We start from the raw sequence: 13,501 nt of genomic DNA on the forward strand, positions 1-13,501 counted from the left end.
CTGCAAGAGGTATTTACACACTTTGTCTGATTAGTGATCAGCATCTACTACCATCTCTAGGTTCCTCAGCTTCACATACAGCCCTGTCACTCCTGTTCTCCCAACCAGGTTTGCTGTCCCACAACTTCTCCCTTTTCTGGTTTACTTATTAGAACCTCTGCACATCTCAGCTCAACCACTTTAAGGACAACTGTAAAACACAGAGGGATTCTTTAAACTCCACAGCAGAGGGTCCTTCCTAAAACCAGCTCTGGAATTAGACAGAAATAATAGACTCCCTTTAAAGGTCACTATTGTTCCCTAAGCACTCACAGATTTATCAGAAAACTGAAGAGACTTCAGCCCCATTTGCATTTCTGGGTTGACAGCAGTGTGACCTACAGTAGGTCCCAAGGTCCCTGCCTGTGGGACTGTGCCTAGCCTGGGCACTCAGAAAGCAATCATACACCTATACCAGGCAAAGAAAAGAGCCTACTGGAGCTCTTACATAAATCTGTTCCTGCAGTAAATTTATAAAATCAGCTTATAAAATATACTTATAAAATAAATGTGTTTTTCAGGTCCTAATTTCTGAAAAGCACTTTCCAAAAGAGATATTTAATGAGTACTGAGCATAGACAATAACTTAGAGATGCCATTATTTCACCGTATTTGATCTCACTTTATGGAGTGTACAGCTTGTGCACAACTGCTCCACGATCAACTGTGACGTTCTCATTGACTATGACAGTTTGTGTAAATATACTCTCATTAAGCACTGGAAAAGTAAAATTCTGCATTTGATCCACAGATATGGGGAATTTTACAGACTTGAAAATTCATGAGATCTGAGAAAGAATACTCCAAAGGACTTAAATGAAATATCTTGTAGGAAAACAGATTACTATCTGAAAGTACATAGGAGACACTGACTGGGAAAATCTGCTCAATTCAGGTTAGGACCTGCTTTTCTAATTTGTCATCATTGTTGAAGCTTCTGGGAGAAAATAAGTTAGAGCAGGAAGAGTACAAATTCCAAATTCTGACAATCAAGGATGTTTTCACACAGAATATAGAGTGTAGTGGCATTTTTTGCTAAACTGATGGACAAAAGATTAAATAAAACAATCCATCAGGAAGACTGAATACTACAAAAAAGTCTGCAATAATTCACTAACACTGACTTGGCAATAATTTCCATTACAAGCTATATTCATGTTTGTGCCCCTTGTTTTTGATGCTTCCGTAGATATCAGAGTGAGGATGAAGGGATTTAAACTTTTGTTGAACACAAACTATTGCATTAAATGTGCTAGTGTTGACAGCTGTTGGGTTAACAATCACACAGTACAAAATTCTTCACAATAAATAATTTTTATACTTAACCTGTTTGAAAATGATGATGAATTCATATGACATCTGACATTAATAATGAAACAACACACTGAAATAAATACCAAACGCTCACATAAAATTTAGAGTTCAATTATATCATAGAATGTTTGAATATTTCCAAAAAGCAACTGAGAAAGAAAGGATATTTTTTGTTATCCCACAAGGAGAAAAAGATGTAACATTCAAATTATTCAAAATATGTTATTCTCTTGGGTTTAATTTTAAGGCAAGCAGCCTGGTCAATTTAGTAGACCTGAAGCCTTCAAGAAAATACTTTTAACATACTTTATAGCTCTATTCAAACTAATGGCATTTTTGATAAAATATATATATTTGCCCATATCATACTGCATGCACAAACTTTTCACAGGGTTTATCCAAGCAATCAGTGCTCAGAACAAATAGCAAATTTTGCTGAGAACATTTGTAGTGATGTCACATACTGTCCAGCAGCTGCTGTGCTAGTAATACCATAAAATAAATACCAACATCTTTTATAGTGATCTTCTTTCATGGATTTGGAAGCGTTCTGCGATGAAAGATAAGCATTGACTTCCACATTTGCTCCCTGCTCATGTGCATATGCACTTCAGTGGTGGCTTATCTTGTCATTGCAGGAGACAGAGCAAAGAGCAGGTGGAGGGAGCCAGTGCTGCAAGCAACCGGGCTCTCAAATTCTGTTTAGCAATTTCAGGCATCGATATGAACTGAATGCTTGAACCACCCTCACTCAGCTTGACTATTGGAGTACTGACTGGGAAAGGCATGTGAACTGTAAAGCTTTTCTGTTTCTCTCAGCTATGCAAGGAAATTAAGTGTCTCTTTGCATTAGCTTGGCCTCTCCCATATCCCTGCACCATCATGTCCTCTGCGCTGCTGGTACCATAACAGCTTTGAGTCTAATAATAAAGAACTCTAACTTTGCCTCTGGAGTTCTGCTAATGTAAAAATCTGGTGCAGTGGGTGTCAGTAATTTCAAAGTAAATTGGTCAGTGCTGAAGGTAGCAAAAGCAGCAAGTATTAAAGTCTAATTTGACTATCAGTTTGACTATCAGAGCTTCCTCTGAGACAGTTTTAGGGTAACTGTGATATTCTTATTAAATCTTAATCTTCATCCGATTTCCATATTAATTTTCAAAATAAGACAGTGTGTCTTTTTAAACATACCAGTTTGTGACTCTTTTATTCACCTGAAAAATATGTATTTCTCTTTCTTGAAAAGTTATTCACATCAACTTCTTGTACAGAAGGCAACCATCCCACAGGGCTGTTCCTCCTACTCAACCATAATGTCTCTCGTGCAGTGTGTTCCTGCATTTGTTTCCTTTGACTGATCAGGGCTAGCGTCTGATGTATCCTGTCCCCTTACTGAAGAAGGCCTTTTAATCTGCCCTTTCATCTTTCACTGCAGGCAGCTCTCCCTTTTCCATTCCCCTTCCCATCCCTGTGGTTTGTCTTTCCTGAAGGTTATAGCATTCTCCAGAGATTTAGTCAGACAGTGATAATGAAGACCAGTCTTAGGAAATTAGGTCAGATATCTGTACTTTTAGGATTAGCATAACAGATGCCATAAAGTGAGTTCATGCATAGGTACATAGCAGCTGATGATCTGCAAATCAGAATTAGGTTTCCTGATATTGATATTCTCTTCTTGTTCCCTAGTGTCCAAGGTATGCTGGTCCACATATAGCCCTTCTCTGAACCCCTGTCCCCATGAGCAACTTGATAACCAGGGAGATGGATAAGGATCATGTCCTCAGCAACTTCCTCAGGTTTCTTGGGGCGTAAGGGCTGGTGACCGCCTGTGAAGGAGTAGACTCATTCTGAAACTGCCCTGAATTCAAAGCTGATCACTCAAGGTGATGACACAATCAAGGTAGAAATTGCTAAAAGATAATGCGGTGAGTCCCACTAAGGAAGAAATATTGCATAGAAAGACCTCACAAAAGGGATGTATGAAGCTAGCTCATGGGAAGAACACATCCAGCTCAGGGACCAGCCAGACTTTTTCTGTATCTATCTTTCCAAACGGTGGGGTTTAAAGACATGGCTACTGTCAAACCCAATTTGCTGAGCAACCCACTCTTTGAATGCCTGCGACAGTCGTCCTGTTTATCTAACCCTTTTCACAGCCTTTTAAAAGGTTTTTCTTACTTCTTTTCTTACTTCTCCCAAATGGCCCTATCAATGTACTTTCATTAAACCTGCTGTTGTCCCAGGTACATGTCTCCTATTATCTAATCTAATTCCAGTCACTTTAAGTAAATAATTTTCCTGCTCTGTCTGCCTCGGCTCATTCGCTACCTTGCTGTTAAGGTAGTTGAGAAAGTTAAGAGCTGAATAAATGGAAGCCCTGTGGCTTTTAAGTAGATGAACGGGCCTTTATTCTCATTCCTAAATTAATCTCACTTTCAATTTGTGACCATGACTGAGCTGGAACTGCAGACTATAAAGAATGACTCCTCAGATGTCGAGGCTGTGGATTATGAATTTGCCAGGTAAGAATAACTGAAACATGTATTGAGATAGCAACTCAAGCTGTATACAGCACATATACAAGAAAGGTAACTTAAATAGATGTGTCACAAAAGTTTTTCTGTTTCAAATTCCTTATATATACAGAAGTTAGTTTTTTGGGGGTAGAGGAGCCAAAGGTAAGGAGCAAGACAAAAGAAGATGAATCTGTGAGATTTAGGCTTAGGTTCTAGGTATGTTTTTTTCTGATAATAAAGCTTTTTAAGCTTAACAGGTTATCTGCTGTTATTATCCCAGCCTGCTCATTCCTTCACCATCCCTGGAGGTATTGTGGCGCTAGGTGATTTGGGTTAGTGGTTTAGGGGTTACAGTGGCAGTGCTGGGTTGACGGTTGGTTTTGATGATCTTAAAGGTCTATTTCAAGCTTGATGATTACATGACTTTATGATTCCTTTGCACAGCAATCTGTAACTACTGATACACAAATTGTTTTGGTGTCAATTCATAAACTGCACCATGGAAATGATCAGGGTAAACAAAAAACAACTTCACCCACTTGTTGCCTCTGCTACTCTTAGCCATGTAGATCTTGCCTTTTACTTTAGGAGAGATGAACTTTTTGGCAAAGTTTTGCAGCTCCTGTCAGCCAGCACAGTTCCATTATCTGGTGTTAGACCGAAAAGACAGAATTTGGGAGTGATGACTATATTATACTGCATTTCTGCCTCTACTAAACTAGTCTGGCACTACTCTCATCAGTACTCTCCTTGTTAACAGGAAAGGAAGAAAGAAGTTTTCCTTCTATACGTGCTAACTGTACAGTCTCGGTAACAATCCAGTGCTGCACATATGATTCAGATAAAAAAATCATATGAAGCTGGCAAAATCAAAACGAAAAACACTGTATTAGTAATCCACATCCGGCCATTGTTATGATGTGCCAGCATCATAAATGCAAAGTACAGTGGACAGAGGTTTGTTAAATTAAGTAATCCTTAAACTATATGAACTGTGTATTCAGTTTGGCTAACCACAGGGAGATGAGGGCTTATTCCAAGAAAAGGCAGGAACGATGCTCAGCGTGTACTCAGCAAATAAATATTTTCCTAGAATATATAAACTGAGAGATTTTCTTGTCCTTTCGTATATAAAAAAAGAATTCCTACTGATACCATGCATATTTATAAAGTACAGACTAGACTAATTTTGTGCATTGGCTATATCAAGTCTTCCTTGCTTTTAATGATACCACATTATAAAAGAACCCTGAAAGTAACCTTAATCTCTAATTATTTTTTTAGTTCTTTAGCTAATATGCTTGTTATTATTTGTGAAAATAAAACTTCAAGTGAAGAAAAAAATCAGACTACCCTTTCTTCCTTCCTCTCCTTCCTCCAGATGAAATATCAAATACTGAATTACGCAGATGAAGGCTTTAGCCAACAATTTCAACATCACAAAAACAAGAGTCATCGCAGTTAGCATGGCTGTGAAGTATGCTATCCAAAATATCAAGGGTGGAACAAATAATCAACATTTTCCCCTTAGAAGGAACTTTTCTATTGTCAGATTTTGAATACTTGAAACAATGGATAGCCCCATGACTTCAAAAGGATCACATGAAAAACAGAATATCTGTCAAAAAAAGGACAACAGATTCTGACTCAATAGACCCTAAGTATGTCACTATGAAGCATTTTGATCTCTTGCTGCCCTTGAGGTATTCGTGCTGGGAGCAGACCTCTAGTGCTCTTGAGATCAAACCAGCATATTTCCTGAATGCTATACTAATACAAACATATTTTGAGGAAAAATAAATAATTGAAACAAAACAAATTATGCGAAATGTTGGTCTTATTGATATAACTCGAAAAATATCCAGTGGTTTGAACTAGTCTTCCATTCTCTTATTGTATATTTAGCCTAACATTTACCTCACCCTAAATTCACTCTCCTCCTTTTACTGTTCAAACCTCTACAGTATTATCCTAGTTTGGAGGGAGCCACCAACTATTAACATAGTTCTTAGTTGCTTTGAAGCCAATTTATCTGAGACTGAGATACAGCATCCCTTCTTTTCAAGCTTGGTTCTTTGCAAGAGCCTTTATTGAGCCGCTTTGATGTAATTGTCTGCATTTCGGTGATGAGTAATGCAAAACTGAAGGGCTGAAACTCAAGCAGCATTAATATTTTCTTTTACAGTATCCACAGCTTTAAAGATCACATCTAATACTTTAAATGGCCATTGCTGCCCCCAACATATACAATAAGAATCACACCCTTGGAACACTATCTTTTTTCTGATTAGAACACAATTGTCTTTAAATTTTGTAGTCACAGTACTACTGTCCTTCCCACCTGGACCTCAGGTTCCTAACCCAATATCTGAGGGACGAGCTCTCTTCTTCTACTTTCTTTCCTTCTCTCTCTTACACAGAGATGCTGATGCCAACTCTTCTCACTCCACGTGGAACCATGGTTTTCCAGACACACTGTCAGCCCAGCAGTCAGTCCTCAGTCTTGCAGATGGACATATGTCTTCACCTTCAGCTTTCTGATCACGTCTGCATCTCCCATTCCTTCTCTTTCTTTCTCTGAATCAAAGGTGACACACAAACTTAGTGCAAAAAAGATCCCACAAACTAAGACCTTGTAGAAGAAAAGGAAGCAGCCAAGAAATTTAAGGTGAGTAGTCTTGGGAGAGGATAACCTCTTCCAGGTTAGCACTTTCCACACCCAAGCCCCAGTGAAGGCAACCTCCAGGTCAACTCTAGAGGTATCTGGAGGCAACCTCCATTATGATTCACAGCCTGCTTTTGGATCCTGCTGCATAAAAGGAAGGATGGGCTTTGTACTGGTGTGAGCACAGGGGTCCCATCTCTGTCAGACATCTCATGTCTGAGGACCATTTATCTGGGATGCACTGGGTCAACACTGTGTGGCCTGCATTGTTTCCTGAATTGGTCCCTTCCTTGTCTCTCTAAAGACTAGAAACCCTTGATTGTATAGCCAGTCTCCTCTTATTGGTGTGAACTGAGGAAGGATACTCTGCACTGCCATAAGTGGATGTTAGGGTATAAAATACAGCAAATTAAATAAGACAGTATATGAAACACTGAAGCACTACCCTGGCTAACACTAATTAATGAAGATATGATGGCATTTTTAATACGTAGTTTTGAATGGAATTACAATCCAGATGAAAAATTGACAAAAAATAAGGGATACATACCACTCTTCTGCATTTTTGTGTGTGTATTATCCCATGTGTCATTAGCCACTGACAATGGTGGTGTAGTGTCTGAAAGATTTCTTTTTTTTTAAGGCTGACAAAAATGTGGACTATAACATGATATCCTAGATAATTTGCAAACATTGAAATAATACAGTCTTTATCCTGAAGTCCTTATGAAAAATGAAAACCAGAAAAAAGGAACATGACAAAATGTAAGAGAGAGTCAGATTCCTTGAGAAATTAAGGTTGTAGAGGTAGTTTGCTTTTGGAAGCATCTGTAACAGGAAAGCTAGAAATTCTTGTTTTCTCTTAGGAAGACTGCAAAGTGCCTTCTCAAGAGGGTTTTTTTTTCCTTTCTGCAGTTCAGAGGGGGTTTCAGAGAGGGCTGTGTTATCTCTCTCTCTCGCCTATGCTGGAGAGAAATAGCCCTAACAGACATGCACAGAGGCCTTGGGAAGGCAGGGGAGAAACAGAGAGGATAAAGAGGCCCTGAGAGGGAGGGAACTGGCCTTTTTCTCCCTCAGGTGGTGTGTAAACTGTTAGGTATTCTGTAAGTTTCTGGTGTTCTGGCCTTCCAAATAAACTTCCTGAATTCTTTTCACTGCCTTGGCATTTCTGGGGCTACCTATGCGTCTTACATTACACAGGTTAACTCAGCTGTCTCTGTCTTCACAAAATGTTTCAAATGGGCTTATTTTAGAGGGAGATAAGTTTGAAGAATATAAGAGAAGGGAGAGCCAGGGAAAGTGGGAGTTGTGGGTAATCGGGTATAGGACCTGGAACAAACAGTCAGGTATTAGAGAAGGCAGACACTCTCAGATGAGTAATCCAGAAATGAGTATTTTCTGCAGCTGCTTGGCCATACTGAGTTGCTGGTTGGTTCCAACTGCATTTAGAAGAAAAAAAAAGCATTATCGTAGAGCTGGCATATATAGCTAACTGCTTAACCTAAACTTTGCTTCCCAGTTGTCGTGTGGGGCATGGAATATGAATGAAACAATTACCCAGAACATGCAATCAGTCTGGGATTCATGCCATGAAGTATGATTTAGGTCAAGAGTCCTGCAGAACTCAGAAAAAGTCTTGGACGTGTGGGTAAGAAGAACATGCAAAATAAGCATTTCTAAAAGCCCACAGGAGTTTGTGGACGGAGTTAGGCTTCAAGGCAGAACAACATCTAACTAACATGGGTTAAGAAGAACATCTCTGTGGCCAGTTCATTCTGTAACATTTTCTGAAGCAGCTGATAGAGGTCCTAGCAGAAACAGTGTGCTGAACTAGCGGCTATTGGCATGACTGCATATGCCAGTCTCAGATTTCTTGCTGCAAAGGGGAGATCTGTTTTCAAATGTCCAAAAATCCAAAATAAACATTTCTGATGGCATTAAAGCTAAGAAAAGTGTTTCTAAAGGCTTACTTGGTGCATGTTTGTATTCCTTTTTGAAAAATGACTTTTATCTTTGTTTTCCTCTGCTATATCACATGAAAAAGAAATCCTAAAGTACATGAGATGTTTCCCATGTAAACAAATTCCTTCCCTCCAGAGGAATGTTATATGATGACAGGGTATGTGAAATGGTCTCAGTGATCATGTGGTAAGTGAGATCATGAGACACTGTCTGCATTAGGGTTGAATGTAGTCTACTCAAATGTTTTTGGGATCCCTGTGATAGAATATTGATGGAAAGCAAAACCACAAGCACTGGGCAAACAGGACCTCACCTACCTCCTGATGTTGTTAGGGCCTAAAGCTTTGGTATAAAAAGTGTATAAACTCCTTGTTGTTACTAAAACTGATTTAGTAGATAAATAAACAGGCTTTAAATGGTTTAAGAATGGCTTAATTTGGGTAGTATAATTCTTTTTCTGCAGTTCTGACAAATTATCTTGGGATGCAACTAAGTTCTGTTCAGCTGTCAGAAATCTTTGTCTCTACACAATTTAGGGACCATTTCTGTCCATCACTTTGTGTGAAGATGTGACACAGGAAATGTCAATACTGAGCAGCTGATTTTTCAACATTTTTTTGCAGTGACAGACAATGTTCCTTCAGAGTTTAGAAAATCTTTTACTTTGACCACTCTTGTTTTGTTAACAAAGTAAATGGACTAATGTTTAAAATTCAGTATCTTTGTTTTATTTCTCAAAAAGAGTAATGTAACCACAATATATTCAGATGGTTATTCTACAGAGAAAAATCAAAAAGGAAAAAACAAACAAAAATTAATCCTTTGCAGTACTAAGTAAACTAAGGCAAAACAAAATATGGTATAGATCCTGTCTTAAAGAAATGGACCCAATGTGAACATCCTGTGAACTCTGAAGGAAAAGTTCATTTACATGTGGATACTCTGGTTTAATTGTAATAGCATATGCTGTGGTTCCATGAGCAAATGGTACTTTACTATGTCCATGAGTTTCTCAAATAAAATAATAATAAAAAAATATTACTTAGACCTGAACCTGATTTTTTTTTTGTAAAAACAGGGAGGTTTATATTTTTTTTTTAAACTTTGGAAAGAACCATTCAAATGGTGTTCAAAGCCTGAAAAATCTGAAGTTGGGCAGCAATAGCTACAGAACTGTGCCTTTTAACATGGACAATAATAAGTTAAAACTCTGATTTAAATAACAATGATCAGTTCCACTGATCCTACCAGAATTTAACCCTTCATGCCATATCCTAGGCCAAAGGATGTCTGAAAAACCCATCTCCACAGATAGGAATCTGTTCAAGATCAGGAGCACATAGGATCTCTTTTTATTAAGTGACCTTCAGTGACAACAACAACGGGCAATTTTGGTTGCTCTACCTACACTTTTTACTTCTCCATCATCTGGCCAACTTAAAATGCTAACTAAGCATTTGAACAGTAAAAATTCAGCTCACCATGTACTTTCAAGACTTACATGGATCTTATGGATCATCAAAGCATAGGAATAGCGCTGGGCTTCTTACAGACAACCAGAAGACCAAAGCATAGGCACTGCATTAGCACCTATATTTAGCCACCATTACCTGTGATGGAGCTGCTGCCTAGGTTACTATATCTGCGGACAACTGTGAAGGAAAATGAATGCATTTGATTAACACTTTGGGAACTGTACCCTAGTGGTTTTAATACATACTTTAAACCCAAAGCTAAAAGTAAAATCTATTTGGATTCCCTGACACCTCCCATTTAATGGCTTTTTTTTTTTCAGGTATTTGTAACATTGCCAAGCTTCAATCATTTGGGATAAAATTTTCCATGTTAGGTGTCTCCATCTGACAAGTTTTAAATTTTTTGTTTGTTTGTTTTGGGTATATTACAGTAAAAATAATTTGGCTGCTTTCAAGGACAAGGCTATGGAAAAAGAAGTTTTGTCCATGTGAACTGACTCCAGTGACCTTAAACTGAGTGTTTCACATTTCAGATTAAAACCTAGGACAGAGGGAGGAGTGAGCACACTTCATATCAAGGATGTGCCTTTTGGCATCCCTCTGAAATCTGACCCTAGTTCATTAAATTTCATACTATTGGGGGGTGGAGAGGGGTGTGTGGAGAGGGAAGTTCACACATGTTCAATAGATCAAGATTTTAACAGTTTAATTCAGCAAAGTTGTCACCCCTAAGAGGCTGAACATGATGTTATCATGACTTGTGCTGCAAGTGCAAAGTCTGAGCGCCTAAACTAAGGTCAGCAAACACTTTGTTGGGTTTCCCAATGATACCCTTTGATTTAGGGAGTTAAAAGTACTGGAGAAAAGAACTTGTTCAGAGAGAAGGGAGTAAACTGTGATGGGAGTAAGTCACAGGATACTACTGAGTAGGATGGAAATAAGAGATAAGATAGGCTACGAAAACAGTATACAGGGCAAAGATAAAGATTGTCGATATAATCGTAACTGATGAAGTAAAGACAGGCTTGGATAAGAAGGTTGAGAGATTTGATATAAGACCAACTACCATCTTAACTTTGAACATTTCATAGCCTCATCTCATAGTATTAATTTTTAAAATATATCTTCATTGTAATTGCTTGTAGAGATGAAACAATTATATTACATATAGCTCTTCACTCTCTTTCAAACTGATGCCTTAAGCCCATAATGATTTTTTATTTTTTTACCTTATAAGTTTTATAGGTAATAGAAGTAGATTTTAGAAACCCTTTCTCCCTCCTCCCTGTAGTACCCCTTAGTTTATACATTCCTTAATCCTCCCACCCCATTCCATACCCCCATATCAACCCTATTCCCATATCCAGTAGAAGATGTTTAGTCTCTTAGTCAAGGCAAGCCTGTCTTGTTTGGAGAACGCCTGTATCTTGGCCTAAACCGCAGGACAGAGTCAAGGAACTGTGTGACTCTGCTCTCTGTACCCCGAAGATGATGAAGAATGATGAAGAGGGGGTCCCAAAAAGCCCCCCGACCCAATTCCAGGAGGCGGGCCAGGGGGTGGACCAGGCCAAAAGTTATAGGGTGGACACACTTGGGATTGGCCAGATATTGTTATAAATGTAACATCCCGGGCACAGCCCAGCGCGCGCGTCGTGTAACATCTCTATTGCCTTGGCTAATTAAACCCTTTCTTATCTCACCCCAGCTTACGGCTCCTAAATTTTTTTCGTAGCACCAGCTGAGCAGGCATCAAAACTAAACCTCAACTTATTTATCTGCTGAAGCAAGAAAATTTGATGAGAAAATATGAATTGCTTCCAGTTAACTTCCAAGATAAACATCTCTTTCTCTCAGAAATTACAAGAAATGTTACTTTACAAACAAATGTCCAAACACTCAGAATTATTGTAAATTACTTTATTTCAATTACAGAAAATGGGGACCCCTGGTGGCCTAGTGGTTAGCATGCGGGACTCTCACCGCTGTGACCCAGGTTCGAATCCCACTCCCCCGGGCAGATGGAGCTCATTAGCCCTGTGAGGCCATCCATCTATGAGAAGGTCACTCTAAACAAACCTACGTCCTGAGGACCTCACTGCCACTGTACAAGCTCGCTTGGCCCCGGCAGATGAACCTTAGGATTAAAGGGTGGGCTCAGTTCAGCGCATGCTGTGTCTCACCTAAAAAAAATCCATTGCGCAGGCTGGAAAGGTAAAAGACCTTTCCCCAAATCTTCGTTCGCGAAGACTGGCCATCATAACGGAAAATGTTATTTTCAGTACTCTAAATGATATAAATTACTTTTAAAGCTGAGCATTTCAGGTTTAAAGGACAGAAACACTTCAATGTCTTGCAAATCATTTTAGAACAAGAAGTGTAGGGCGGCATAATTCAAATAGATTCAAGTTCAGGCACTGACCTCACCAAGAAATACCCCATACTTAAGTAAAAAGAAAGTGCTTGGCTCTGGTTTAAAATCTCCATTGCTGTTTGATACTCAGTTATTCATGACGGAGTACTGTGCCAAAACTGATTCAAGTGTTCAAACTGGCACCAGCGTGAGGATAAAGGTACCTTTCAGTCAGCCCAGCGTTAATCATCCTTTTTGTTCTGAGACAGCTTTAAATCCTGTATTTCTAATAATTTCTCTTTTCTGATCTTGACCTCAGCAAGATAATTTTTTGTACTCTGAGTGAGATCTGACAAGCAACTTGGCCATGATTATACCTCCCCACACACAGCTTCAAAAAATGCTATTGGACATGTTCAGTGTTTGTCTCATTAAATGATGGGCAGTATCATTTCAATCTTTCACAAGACTGAGACCAAGAAAGCACAATACCACTGAGTATTTTGATGCTATTAAATGTTGTTAATAAAGTAGTTGCTAGAATTCCAGAACCATGCAGATGCCATCCTTCTCTTATTAACATTCCTGACCTCCTAAATATTACGTGGAGATCTAGAACATGTCCTTGAAGCACATCATACCATGATGCAAAGTGAAAAGTCAAGTGATATTGGACCATGTCTTGCACTTCAAGTCCTCCCTAAGGTATAGCAATTATATGGTATCTTATACCTTTAAAATATTGCTCATTATTGCCTAGGCCCTGTTGGTAGATGCTTCTAGGTTTTCTTTTCTATTAAGTCACCCTGCTCCCTGTCTTTGCAGAAATACAGAAGGTTGCTGCTAGAATCCATATTTCTTCCCCATTGTTTATGTCTTGTATCGTTAAATACAGCAGTGAAAAAATCTGTGTCACATAACTTTCCTCCCCACCGTGTCCTCTCCCAAACTCTCTCCTATTACTACATTCATTGTCCTAGCAGATGAACTGCTGCTGTGTTGAGGGCTGAAAAACTGGAGAAAAAGGATCAGGCATACTGAAAAAAGATATTTTCTGCTGGAACTAGATTATTGTGTCTTGAGTAGAGCCTGTAAAACTATATTATATCTTCTAAAGGCAATTCTGACAAAACTTGTGACAGAATTTCAAATACTGAAATATTTCAAATGAAAACCAGACTTA

At 38.8% G+C, this 13,501-nt stretch overlaps 1 long non-coding RNA gene across 1 annotated transcript; it reads left to right on the forward strand.

The window, feature by feature from the left end:
• The first annotated feature begins 3,760 nt into the window (after positions 1-3,760).
• Positions 3,761-11,150, forward strand: LOC113970996. Its single transcript, XR_003535407.1, has 3 exons — positions 3,761-3,872; positions 6,287-6,534; positions 10,289-11,150. It is a non-coding gene; the product is annotated as an uncharacterized LOC113970996 (long non-coding RNA).
• Positions 11,151-13,501: the final 2,351 nt, after the last annotated feature.

This window comes from Neopelma chrysocephalum, unplaced genomic scaffold (genome assembly GCF_003984885.1).
Source record: "Neopelma chrysocephalum unplaced genomic scaffold, ASM398488v2 Primary Assembly neopelma1_23, whole genome shotgun sequence".
In the NCBI taxonomy this organism is placed as follows: domain Eukaryota; kingdom Metazoa; phylum Chordata; class Aves; order Passeriformes; family Pipridae; genus Neopelma; species Neopelma chrysocephalum.